General features: G+C 43.8%; 1 protein-coding gene across 5 annotated transcripts in view; it reads right to left on the reverse strand.

Annotated features, from left to right (window-relative positions):
* Positions 1 to 495: 495 nt before the first annotated feature.
* The window catches only part of Mysm1 (Myb like, SWIRM and MPN domains 1), a 94,067-nt gene continuing 81,133 nt past the window's right edge, over positions 496 to 13,429 (reverse strand). For 4 of the 5 annotated variants that reach the window (XR_013427814.1, XR_013427815.1, XR_013427813.1 and 1 more), the window contains one exon: positions 496 to 12,831. The gene's annotated coding sequence lies outside the window, so the exon portion shown is untranslated. The remainder of the gene's footprint in view (positions 12,832 to 13,429) is intronic. The other variant, XR_013427812.1, reaches the window with a different exon arrangement.

Raw genomic sequence — 13,429 nt, forward strand, 5'->3', positions numbered from 1 at the left:
AGGAGACTTCATTGTTCAATAATTCTGGGACATATGTACCCCAAACAAGAAAGGGCAAGAAAGTCTCCATTGTTCCCCTGGCCTAAGTGGGATGTCAGAAATTGGATTCATGTTTTTGGATTCTTATGAGAAGTCCTGGCTCTGCAGCTGAGCCTCAGCTGTGAACTTTCAGACCATGACTGGCAGAAACAAGAGGCCGCTCTCAAAAGCTTCTGTGAGGCCAGGGAGGCTACCAACTGGAAGGCCACCAGAAGCCAGCAGGACTGGAGTCCTTATGCCCTGGACCGCCTCTCTCCTCTTACTGTTCTGATTCTACAGCCATCCATTGAACCATCCATTGAACCACCCATTCATCAAGGCTGCTGCCCAGCCATCCTTATCAGATCCTACCATGTGCCTGGCCTGTGCTGGACTGAAGGACACAAGGAAAATCACACCTAACCCCTGACTCTGAGCAGCTCACAGTCCATACAGCAAAGACCATCTAAGGGCGGGGCGGCTTAATATATATTTATTGACATAGGAACATCGAAATAATTACAATAAGGATTATAAACCTCAATTCCCATCCTCCCCACTAATACAATATTTACTTGGAGTTGCAAAATGCAACGATAGAGAAACCTAACTTGACCCGGGCATGGTGGCGCATACCTGTATCCCAGCCTCTAGGGATTCTGAAGCAGGAGGATCACAAGTTTAAGGCCAGGCTGGACAATTTGGGGAGACCCTGTCTCAGAATAAAAATGTAAAAAGGGCTGGGGATGTGTCTCAGTGGTGGAAAGCCCCTGAATTTAATCCCCAGTGGTGAAAAAAAAAAAAAAAAGAAAGAAAAAGAAACCTTACTTGCTCCTAAACTTATTCTTTTTTTTCTCATATGTTTCCAGTGATGACTAGTTATAGAGGTTTGGGAGTAAGGCAAAACCCAACCTGACAGATAATACATTTTCAAAAGGCAACTGAAGTATGTAATATTTGAGTAGAAAAGACAACCTAAAGAGAGAATATTTGAAGACAAAAACGCAAGTAGAAAACTGATGAATGTTGATGCTGGAAAGTACCTCCCAAGAAAGCAAGCCCCGCAGAGCTAATCTGTAGGAGTCATGGGGTCTATTTCCAAGGAAGGTGATGGGTCATTTTCAAAACTAGTGCAATTTTGCCCAAACACACTATTTTTTGTGCAGTTTCCAGTGGGAGAGTCACAGAGCCCCTGAAGTTTATTCATTTGAAGAACCCCTTCTCCCTCATTTTAGAATCTCTGATGGAGTTTAATAGGATCAGTGAAATGACTCATTCAAGGTCACATAGCCAGCCTGTTATCGAAAACACAAGGCAGTTTGGTCTTAATACTCAATATTGAGGATTGAATACAGGAGTGTGCAACCACAGAACCATATTCCCCAGCCCTTTTCATTTTATTTTGAGACAGGGTATTCCTAAGTTGCCCAGGCTGGCCTTGAACTTGCAATCCTCCTGCCTCGGCCTCTCAGGTAGCTGGGATTATAGGCATACACCATTATACTTGGCCTATTACATTTCATTGACACTAGTTATTTAAAGTCTCTCAACCTCAACGTCTTCATTTATCAAATGGGGAAATGATTTTAGCAATGATATATATGTATAAAATTATGTGTATGACTTTGTGTGGGACATTATACACGAACTCAGTCCAATACGTTCTTTTTCGTAGTTCTTTGGGAATCTAGAAGAGGAGTTTGTTGTCTTTTTGTAATCACCTAAAATCACAGCTGCCATCCAAATGGTGATGCATTAGTTTCCTAGACTGAAATGGCCACAAAGTACATGACTTAATGTATCAGAAATTCTTCTCATAGTTCTGGAGACCGGAAGTCCAGCCAAGATATCCGCAGGGCCACGCACCCTCCCCAGACTCTCGAAGAGCGTCGTTTCTTAATTCTTCCAGTTTCCGATGGTTTTCGGTGTCCTTGGTTTCTGGCCATGTGACTCCAATCTCTCCTTCCATCTTCTCACAGCAATCTTCCCTTTGTCTTCTGTCTTCACTTTCTATTTTCCCTAACAGATATCAGTCATTGGCTTTAGGGTAAAACCTACATCCAGGATTATTTCACCTCAAAATCCTCAACTAATTACATCTATAAAGACCCTATTTTCAAATAAGTCACCTTCTGAGATTCTGGGCAAACATGAATGATGGTGGGGGGGGGCACTACTGAACTAAAGTAGTAATACCTCCAAATGCTTCCAACTCCTTCTTATCATTTTTCTTATTTTGACTACAACCCATACCTTCACCTCACATTTTAGGAGTAACTACTTTGTGCCAGACATAGTGCCAGGTCCCAGGACACATAGATGGTTTCTTAAGGAGTTTGTAATATTTTGAGAATGATGCCCATTAAATAGGTTCTCCAGAGCTAAAGTGAAAAAGGAAAAAACCAGACAGTGCAGCATCCCGAGGTTGACCAGAGGGCTTTCTACAGTAGGTGAAAAAACTGCAGTTGGGGGGGGGGGGAATCTAGAAACTGTGTTCTTTATTATACAGATTCTTTACTCACAGGTTCTTTATTCATCTACTCAGAGGTGCAGGACTGAAATGAAAGCACAAGGGGAAAAGAAGGAAAGGGGATTTGGATGGTCTCGCCCTCTAGGTGAAATAGGACTTGGATGGTCTCTTGGTTGTCCGGTCTCTTACTTCAAATAATATTGGACACAGCATTTCAGACAAATAGATATCAATGTACAACAGATAAGAACCCTGCATTATAGCATTAAACTTAAAAGAGAGGATCTATATTATGCTTTATGTTTATGGAAAAATACTTTTTTTAATTTTTACTTTTATTTTGGTACCAGGGTTTGAACGCAGGGGTGCTTAACCACTGAGCCACATCCACAGCCCTTTTTTATTTTTTATTTTGAGATAGGGTCTCTCACTAAGTTTCTGGGATTCTCGCTAAGTTGCTGAGGCTGGCCTCAAACTTATGATCTTCCTGCCTCAGCGTCCCAAGGCACTGGGATTTCAGGCATATGCTACCACATCTGACTGATTTTAATTTTTGGATTGACATATGATAATTGTATGAATCTGTGGAAAACAGTGTGATTTAAACTCACGTGTACGTTGTACAGTGATCAAATCAGGGTAATTAACATACCTATCCCCTTAAAAAAGCTTTTGAGTTCTTTGTATCCTGTTTTCTCCATTTACTAGTTATCTGACCTCAGTAAATTACATTACCTCCTCTGCCTCTTCTTGCTCATTTGTAAAATTTTGATAACAGTAACTTACTTCATAGGGTCATTGAAGGATGACGAGCTAGTCCATGTTAAACACTTAGAGCAAGGATTATCAGATGTTTTTGTTAAAGGCTAAATAGTTTAGGCTTTGTTGGATAAAGACTATATATATATATATATATAGTCTTTATATATACATATACACACACACACACATATATATATATATATATGATTATTTAACAACATGAAAACCCATTATTAGCCCATGTTCCATATAAAAACAGAATTTAGCCAATGGTCTATAATTTGCCAACCTTTAGCTTAGAGCAGCACACAGTAAGTGCTCAATAAATACTAATTTCTGTTATGCAAACTAAGGCTCTTTTGACTGCTATGAAATGCTTATGATCCCTGAAGTATAAATAACAACAGGAAACAAGGTGTATGTCAAACAACTTAGCCAACCTGTTTGTTAAATAATAAGCAAGGATTACCGAGGTATACAGTACCTCCCTGCCTCACCCTGTTCAAGGCCTTCCCATCCATGTCCAGCTTGAGGAGGTAAAGCAGGCTAAGCTCTAATTATTTTCAGAGAAGCCTCAAGCAGGTGGCAAGTCAAGATGGGGGAAGAGTTGGAAGGGGATCACAGGCCTTAGTTCTGGGCAGAAGAGAGAGATGGGAGGAGAAAGGGACCCATCCCATACAACCAGTGTTGCAGGCTCTGGAGCACCCTGCTATCTTTCATCTGTGGGGTGCTGAGAATGTCCTGCCTCTTGCACCTGGAGGAGGCCAGGTCAGCTTCCTCCTGCCCACACCTACCCACTTCAGACACAGACTCTGTCGGGCAGCCCCAAACACAAACTCAACCATCATTGATCCAATTGCCTCATATTATAAATGGGAAAACTAAGACCCAGGTTGGAGAAGTGATTTGCCCAAGGTCCTATAGCGATCATAGCCACACTGGGACTAGAAACCCAAGCTTCTGCCTTCCAGGCCAGTGCCTATTCCCTGCCTGCAGTTATTCAGGTTTCTGTCTTTGCCACATATTGGAAATACCCCAGGAGTTGCCAGTCCAGGGTTTATTGTCATCAGATGCAGCTGGATCACCTCGGATACAGCCCTTGCTGAGTATATTTGCTTGTTTATCAACATTATCAGTTCTGTGCTGGATGTGAAAGATGAAGAAGGAACCAAAGTCTGCCTTCAAGGAGCTCAATTTACAATCCAGTTACAATCATTGTTACTCACTTGTTGGTTTGTGCATTTGTTCATTAATTCAAGGAAATGACCTCAGTAAATCACATAACCTCCCCTGCCTCTTCTTGCTCATTGAGCATATACCATTGAGCATATACTTGGTGTGAAGTACCGCACTAGATGCCCAGAAATAAAGCATCAATAAAGTCTGTGCCTTTATGGAAATTATAAGCTGGGGAGGAGATAAGTAGTTAAAAAAAAAAAACATAGACACAGTCGTATTCAGGCAGTTGTTTGTATATGAGAAAGAGAGAGAGAGAGAGAACCTTAATTGGTATCCTTTGGTGACTTTGTATAAGTATTCTCCATGTGGCCAGTTTCAAGGTAACAACATGGCATCGATTTGGAAAACCTGTTTTTCTATTTGGGAGGGGTTCACACATTTGGCTCTTGCAGCACAGCACTGTGTAGGCACTGACAGATGGTAAGCTTTGAGGGGAAATGAGTGGATTAAGAGAAGAGAATGAGGGAGGATGTGCTGCTGTAGATTGACAGTCAAATGGCCTTTCTAAGGAGGTGAGGTCTGAACAGAGACCTGAAGTGAGGAAGCCAACTATTTCATGAATATTCATTAGATGAGCCTCACAGGCAGCAGGAACCACGTGGGCAGGGGCCCTGAGTCAGGACTGTGTCTGGCCTGTTTGAGGAATGGCAAGAAGGCCAGTAAGTATAGGATTTCTGGGAGCCCATAGGAGAGGAACTTGAATCCAACAGATATGTGTGGGGTGGTGATAGTGGAGCACAAGAATTGAGACAGGCTACCCGGAGAAGACGTGTTTGCAGGGAATCTTAAAATAGGAAGTCAAGTTAACCAGAGGTGAAGAGAGAGAGCAGCTCTGGGCAAAAAGAACAGTGTGGACAAAGGCCTTGAGGGTGGAATGGAATCCCGTGCCTGGGGTCAGGTGTATGCAGGCAGTCCATCCTGCACAGGTCAGTGAGAGTCGCATCATGAAGGGCCTTGGGAGCTACAGAAGTTTTCCACTAGGGAACAGACACAGAGTGTCAATCCTGAAGGACATAGCTGATGGGGAGATACAGGAGGCAGAGAGACTGCTCTGTGCAAGAAAGAAAGGACCTGTGTCTAATTTAGGACAGAGAGGAGGGGATGGACTTGGAAAGATAACCTTATGTCCCTTTAGTGACTTACACTAAGGGCCTTCACCCCGGCCAGCCTTCCTCATCTTTACAATGACCCACATGGGATATGTGGTGTGGCGGATTAGACCTGGTGGCAAATATTTGTCATTCTCCCATTTCTTTCACTTGAAACCACCTGGCCCCATGTCCCACCCATAATCAATAGGATGCAGCAGAAGTGACACAGAGGGACTGCTGAGGCTTGGTCTTGTTTCTGCCTTGATCTCCTGGCATTCTTGCTCTACGGGAAGCCAGCTGTCACATGAGAAGTCTCACTACCCCAAGACCACTGTGCTCTGAAGAAATCTCAGCTTGCTAAGTGGAGAGAGCCATGGCCAGGAGGTGCTCAGCCAGCCTCTGGCTGTTTCATTCCACCCAGCCCAAGTGCCAGGCATGTGAGCTGAAAATGTCACTTGGATATCTAGTCCCATCACACCTTCAGATGACTTTAGTCCTAGCCACCATCTGACTGCAATTGCATGAGACCCCAAGCAAGAGCCACCCAGCTGAACCCCATTTGTGTTTTGAACACAAAACACCAGGAGGTCATAATTGTTGCTGTAAGCCATTAAGATCTGGTGTGGTTGATTATGCAAGAGCAGACAACCAGAGACACATGGCATTATCACCATTTTCGTTGGGGAAATGAGGCTTATGAAGATCAGGAGAACTTGTCTAAAGTCACATGAATGGTAAATGGTAGGTCCAGAACTAAAACCCAGGTGTGCTGACCTTTAGAACTGCTGTCTGGACTCTTTCCTGCTCTATCATGACCATCCCCTCCCATACCCTGGGCCCAGAAAGGTCAGAGAGGGAGGCAGTTAGTCACCTGAGTCTTTCTGCCAGCCCAAAGGGGAGGTCCTTGGTGGCAAGTGTAAAAAAAAAAAAAAAAAAGTCCCTTCTAGCATCCTGGTGCTCAGGAATACTTCTCCTGCATACCCCCATATTCTCCCCCTCTCCATTCAGTTCCTGCTTTCAACCAGCTGTCCACTTGGGAGTGAACAAATTCACATTTTCTGTGCATTACCTGACGAAGCCCTTTTACATGGTGTTAGGTCATGCAGTCCATAGTGTTGTCAGTAGGTGCTGCCTCACCTAATGGAAACAGGCTTAGGCAGGGAAAGGCCTACCCCAGAGTCGGACAGCAAGAGTTTCAGAGCTTAGATTCCAATTCAGGTTTGTCTGTCCTACCATCTGCATTTCTTCCACTGAAAATGGGGCTAATGTTATACACAACTGCTGAGGTGTGTTGCAGAGGTTAGGGGACATGACTCTTGTGGACATGCCAGAAAGTGTCTGATCCACACATATATCCAGTCCATGCTAGAGTCTTCTCGCTTTCTCTCCCTCCATCCCTGCTCCATCCCAAGGAAATCCATAACCTGTCAAGGGCAAGAAAAGTCCTCGAATAGAAAAATAACACTCAATATTTATTGAACTCTGTGGAGTAGGCTACAGATTATCTAATGTAATCCTCACAAATACACCATGAATTAGGTGCTATTATTGTTTCCACTTTACAGATGATGAGGTCAAGTCTCAGACAGGTAAGTAACTAACAGCATAAGTAACAGGTAAGTATAACTGAGATTATATTTCTGGTAAGAGATGAATTTAGGGTCCAAATCTTGGTGTGTTCATCTCCAAGTCTGTGCATTTAACCAGCAAACACTGCCTCAGCCCCTGGACTGGGAGTCCCCACGGCAGGTACACACCTGGCAGGCTGCCTGATGGAGCAGGACTGGGCAGGCTGATTAATGAGGGGACCAACGTGGGGAAGGAATGAGGTCACATTCCAGGAGGCTGAGGCAACACAACCGCTTCAGAGAATTTGCTCTCTTGGAAAAATACTAGCATGGTTGGTACTTGTGCCGAATAAGAGAACTAGACACATAAAAGGGATATGAGGACTGAGCAAGGCATTTCGCCCTTGGATTCAGAGAAGCTAAGAGCCATCATCCTCCAAGGACTTGCTCATGTCCTGCCCACTTCCCATTTCTAACCCCTGTCTCCAGAGGGCCAGCTGGCATTCCCTTCAAGCTTTTATCCCTCTTAGTTTGTGGCTTAAGCACATATCATGTTGTTATTAATGAACTCATTTGTTTTACTGATCTATTTCCAGCACTGACTTTATGTCAAGCACTGTGCTAGGAGAAGTGGACATGGTATGTTTGTTAACCCTTTAGGTCTGAGACATTAAACTGGAAATGAACACTGTTGATGAGTGAAACATAAAAGCAAACTTCCTAGCCTAGCAGGGTGGTGCATACCTGTAATCTCAGCTACTCAGGAGGCTGAGGTAGGAGAATTGCAAGTTTGAGGTCAGCCTTAACAATTTAGCATTCCCTGTCTCAAAATATAATAAAAAGGACCCAGGGTGTAGCTCTCTGGAGAAAGCTTGCCTAGTATGTATAAGGCCCTAGGTTCGATCCTTAGTACCAAAAGGAAAAAAAAAAAAAACTATCTTCTTTCCTTCTTTGTGACCCACACTTCCTCCTTTCTTCCTTTCCTTCCACAGATACCTGTATCTATGCTGAGGGCCATTGCCAAGTAGGAATGACACATCGAAATCCTTGCCAGCGTACCCCATGTTAAATGGACTTGCCTTGGAAATCCGCTGTGACCTTGCATGTGTGTTTGAGAAAGGCGACCCTGCTCAAGGACGAGGGTGGATCTAGGTTTAAGGTATATCCTGCAGGTTTGAGGAAGTATCCCGCTCCTTGGGTTTAGGACGTTCCCGGTTTAAGACAATAGGGGTTTTAGGGAAGTTGGAGGTTGAAGATTATTGCTGCTGGGATTAGGGTGTTCCTGCTGCTTGTTCCCATTGAGTTCCCCTGAGATTAAAATGGGATTTGGAAAAAAAGCCTCGTGGAGTAGGTGAATGGGGCGGGCAGATTTTGGATTTCCCCTGAACGTGTTTGTAGAGGCCGGTGTGAGTTCGGGATAAAGAATTGCTGTTTGAATCTACAAGGTGTATGGTGGCTCGTGATTCTGTGCCAAGCCGAGACATTGGCATATCTACTGTGTACCAGACCCAGTTTTGGTGCTAGAGATAAAGCAATATTCAAGGGACATATGATCACTGTCCTCTTGGAGCTTAAAGTTTCAGTGACGATTGGGGGATTTGACCCAGGACAGGAACAACTTGTGAAGAAACTTGGGGACCATATTGAAGAGTATGGATTTTTATCAGACTAGCAAGAGAGAACCAATATTGACTTTAGACAAAGGTATGGTCTGAGTAGATTTGTGGTTTCAGAAAGGTCCTACACCATTAATGAGGAGACCAACGTGGGGAATGAATGAGGTAACATTCCAGCCACTGGAAAACAACATGGAAGGTGAATGGAAAGAGGTGAGACTAGAGGCAGGCAGATCAGATTGGAAGGCTACTGAAGAGAAGTTATAGTGCCCCAGACCCAGCAGGGTGAGGAGAAGGAAAGAGCCCCACAACTTACTCTTAGCCAGTGACATTGGCATCCTGGATGCTTGGACAAAGCTGTTCCTCTTCAGACTAGTTTTTCAAAAATTATGGACATCTCTATTTAGTGGGCATGGAGAAAAACAAATTATTATTAAAAACTGCACTCCTCTGGCTTCATGCTAATTACATGCACTGACATTTCAAATCATTTGATATTGTCTTTTATTTTGCAACTTCTCTGTTGCTTACAGGTGGGTGGCAGATAGCCATTGTGTGGTTAGTCCGATTACCCTGCTGGAGAAGTCCATGGAGAGGGACAGTTGTCCAGCTGAATTCAGCCTTTGCTGTTTCCACCAGGGTGCCAAGCATTTAAGTGATCACAGGACAGGATCCTCAATAATAGGATAACAGTGATAGGATAACAGACCAGCCTCGCTGTCAGCGGAACACTACTGTGTAACCCCAGCTGAAGTGTCTCCCAGCAGAGCCCTGCATGACTTCACAATCCATGAATTGTTACATAGAGTGAAATATTGGCATCTGCAAGCCACAGTTGTTGTTTGCTGTGTATCAGAAAATAAATGAACAGCCCCATTTGTTGACACTCAAGGAACATCAAAGCTGGAAAGCCTCTGCTCCATTCGGAAGCCTTGGCATGTGATCCCAGAGAGCCCATCAGAGCTGAGTCTCCAACTCCCATTCTACTCCCACGGATTGCTTCTCCTTTCCAGAGGCTGTGCCAGGTAGATCTGGGGAAGCTTGAGGCAGTATGTGCCCATGAGGCAGGAGGAGAGGCTCCCCAAGATTCCAGTAAAGCTCTTTCTAACCTCTTTCTCTCCTTCAGTGGCTGAGAAAGAAGACACATGTGTCCCAATTGCCATTGGCAATTATCTTCTGAACACCAAGGAACCCAGACTTAGGAAGAGGCTGGTGCTACTGAGGGCACAGGGAAGAACCTAGGGCCACAAAGACATAGGGAATCACCAAATAAGCCAGCCCTGCAGACTGCCCTGCTGTTGGACAGCTGCTATGTGAACTAACTGTTTGCCCTTAATTTAAGCTAGGGTGTGGGGGAGTTTTACTTGTTGCTCAGGATAACCTACTTAATGTTGTATTTCCTTTTTCTGAAAAATTGGACATTGGTGAATTCAATTTCTTTCTTGCTTATCCTGAAAACAACCTATGCTTGCTTGCTGTAGCTAAAACCCTAGAATGGAAAGCAGGAAAGAAATGATTTTGATCTATTTGCAATTTAAACCATAAATTTGACTTACTACATGAAACCCATGCAATCAATGCTTCTGAATAGTAAGTGTGCTACAAATGGATATTAATAACAATAATTAAGAAGAATAACAGCTATCATTGAGGAATTATAATACACCACACATTGCTTTAAGTACTATATGGATTACTCCATTTAATTCCCACAATACTTGCATGCGATTACAGATATTTTAATCTCGATTTCATAGAGTAGAAGCTGAGACAAGGAAAACTGAAGTTTATTTTCCTGGGTCACATGGCATCGAGTGGTGGGATTAGGATTTAAACCGAGAAAGTCTGACTTCAGAGCTCTGCTTCTTCGTGGCTATTCTAAACCAAGAAAATAGGAACCAAGAAAGATGTAACGCCAAAAGGGAAAATTAAAGATCTCTTAGATTTGTTAGGAAAAGAAGACAACTGATAGATGAGGTGGATTTGGGACGAATGGATCCATCATGAGGCACAAGTAATCCCTCACATCTTGTATGCCCAGGAACACCACTGAGATTTAATAAATCAATATATTCCATTTTCATATATATGCATAAACACAAACATATACACACATACTTACTGTGGATGTCTACATCATTTCTATGTGGCCTTGCTTACTTTAGTTTTGTTGACTGTGGTAATATATTTATATTTGTGACTCTAGACAGCAGGTCTTACAACCAAGCCCCACAGCAGATTTTTTTTTCCCCCATGATTAACACAGCTTCTCCCTCTGGTTTTGTCCCCTCTTAGCTGACTCTGAACTCAGTATGCTGATACTTTAATTGTGAAGTCAGTTGACTATGGAAAGGAGTAGAGAGGCTGCAGCTCCAGAATAAGTTCATTTGAGACAAGACCTTGGTTCAAGGTCCCTCCTATGTCACCACTCCTTCCATTTAGAGAAAAGGAGTTTCAATCATGCCGGTTTTGTGCCTGTGTCTAAGCATCATGGTGCCAGACATATGTGTACTAGTTAGGCTCTTTTTTTTTGGAGAGGTAAAAGATTTTAGTGTTCTGGCTCAGCTTCTCCTCAGATCCCACCCTCACAAACAGGTTCTCAGGTGAGATCCGTGGATAATTGAGTTTGTATTCAAATCAGACCCTTGCAAGAGCTGTTCAGAATCTGAAGAATCCTTCTCTGTATTCAGTCTGCTCTGAGCGTGCCTGGGCTGTGGTAATTCCTGAACTCCTGGGGTCAAGTACCCCCTGGAGTGTTGCTCCTGGTTGGAGATGGGAGCAATGAGTGGAAATTCTGTTCCGCTAAAAAGTGAACTTTCCTATCAGCCTGCTGAGGAAAGTCTTCTTTTCACTTTTTCATTCACTGCTTAGAATGTGATGGACTCTTCCAGATTATGTTAAGATCTGTCAGCAATGTTGGGTAGCTATTCTGCAAAATAAATAATGAAGATTGCAGTTATCTCCCATGTCAGAGGAGCTTTCCTGCAACTGATTATCTATATTGCCTTATTTCATGCTGTTCCCAAGATACTTGTCCCCATTCTCTCATTTGTACATTAATGTATTCATTCAACACATTCATTCCACATAAAGAGACCCCATTGTTCCATGCACCACTCAGGGAATTGAAGATACAAGATAGGTACAGTCCCTGCCCTCATGGAGCTTAGCAGGGAAGAAGGACCAAGGTCTTGGAGAAAGGTGAGTCTATTATAATGGAAATCGTAGAGTGATATGGTGGGTGTTCTCAGCTAGGACTGGAGATGATGTGGCACTCTGAGCAGAATGAAGGTCAGGGAATACCTTCTTCAGCAAGAGAAATCTAACCCAAGACCTAAGGATGAGCACTACCCAGTCAAGGGAAGAGGAAGAACAGTGTTTCAGGCTATGGCAGGTGTGGTCCATTGGCACTGATATCTACTCCAGCCTACTTCAAGGTTGCTAGCCTGGAAAGCTAGTTTATAGTACAAACTCTGGTGAGTGACCTCCACCCATCAGATGCACTCCTTCAGGATTTGGAAGATGGGAGTGACCAAGTGGCCTTACCTCCTTCTTCTGTGGCTTTTGCTGGCCAAGAAGCACTGCATGGGTGGAGGTCTGGCCTTCCTAAGGCTCCTCTTGGTTGTGGTAGCTTCCTGGTCATTATAGCCTCTAGGTTGTGGTTGTTTGCTGGTTTGGGTAATTTCCTGATCCTGTCAGACAACAGTTGTAGGCAGGTTCCCACTCTGGCTGTCAGCTCCATGGTGGCAGAAAAGGCAAAAGCCCCTCTGGTTGCGTCACATTCACAGTCTGATTGTATCAGGGAAGTGGGGCAGGTTGCTGAACCACACACACAAAAAAAGTGTCCAGAATGGTGTGCAAGACATGACTTATTGGGGAAAGCTTACAAGAGATTGTGACTCCCCCAAGAAGAGTTCAGTGGTGACCGCAACAGGCTGAACGGTAGCATCTCCGTCCCTCATGGTACTTCACCAGGCAGTGCCTCCTCTCCCTCACAGTATTTTGTTCAGTAGCAGCTGGATGGATGAGTGACACATATTCTTTCCTCAGTTCTGTGCCAGTGGCCTCTGAAAAAGGGATTTGATATGTTGGGCTGCAGAAGCAGTGACATCAGCACATTAACTTGCTTTCTTATAAGACCAGCGTCCCAAGGAGCAACTGTCCTGGTGGACATGTAAGAAAGAAGCTTTCTACAGGTAACACTAACTTCCTGTTTCAGTCAGCTTTTTCATTGCTGTGACCCAAAGACCTGACAAAAAACAATTTTAAGCAGGAAAAGTTTATTTGGGGGCTCATGATTTCAGAACTCTTGGCCCATAGATAGCCAGCTCCATTCCTTGGGGCCCTAGGTGAGACAGAGCATCATGGCAGAAGAATGGGGCAGAAGAAAACATTGTACCAGGGAACATTGTACCAGGAAGCAGAGAGAGATCACTGCTCAGCAAAGATAAAATATAAACCCCAAAGGCACCCCCTCCCCAGAACCTACTTCCTCCAAACATACCTTACTGCCTGCCTACAGTTAACCACTCAGTTAATTCCTATCAGGGAATTAATTCACTGATTGGGTTAAGACTCTTATAACCCAAACATTTCACTTCTAAACCTCTTGCATTGTCTCCTACATGAGCTTTTGGGGGACATTTCACATCTAAACAATAACAT

The sequence above is a fragment of the Ictidomys tridecemlineatus genome, chromosome 11 (assembly GCF_052094955.1).
Source record: "Ictidomys tridecemlineatus isolate mIctTri1 chromosome 11, mIctTri1.hap1, whole genome shotgun sequence".
Lineage (NCBI taxonomy): Eukaryota > Metazoa > Chordata > Mammalia > Rodentia > Sciuridae > Ictidomys > Ictidomys tridecemlineatus.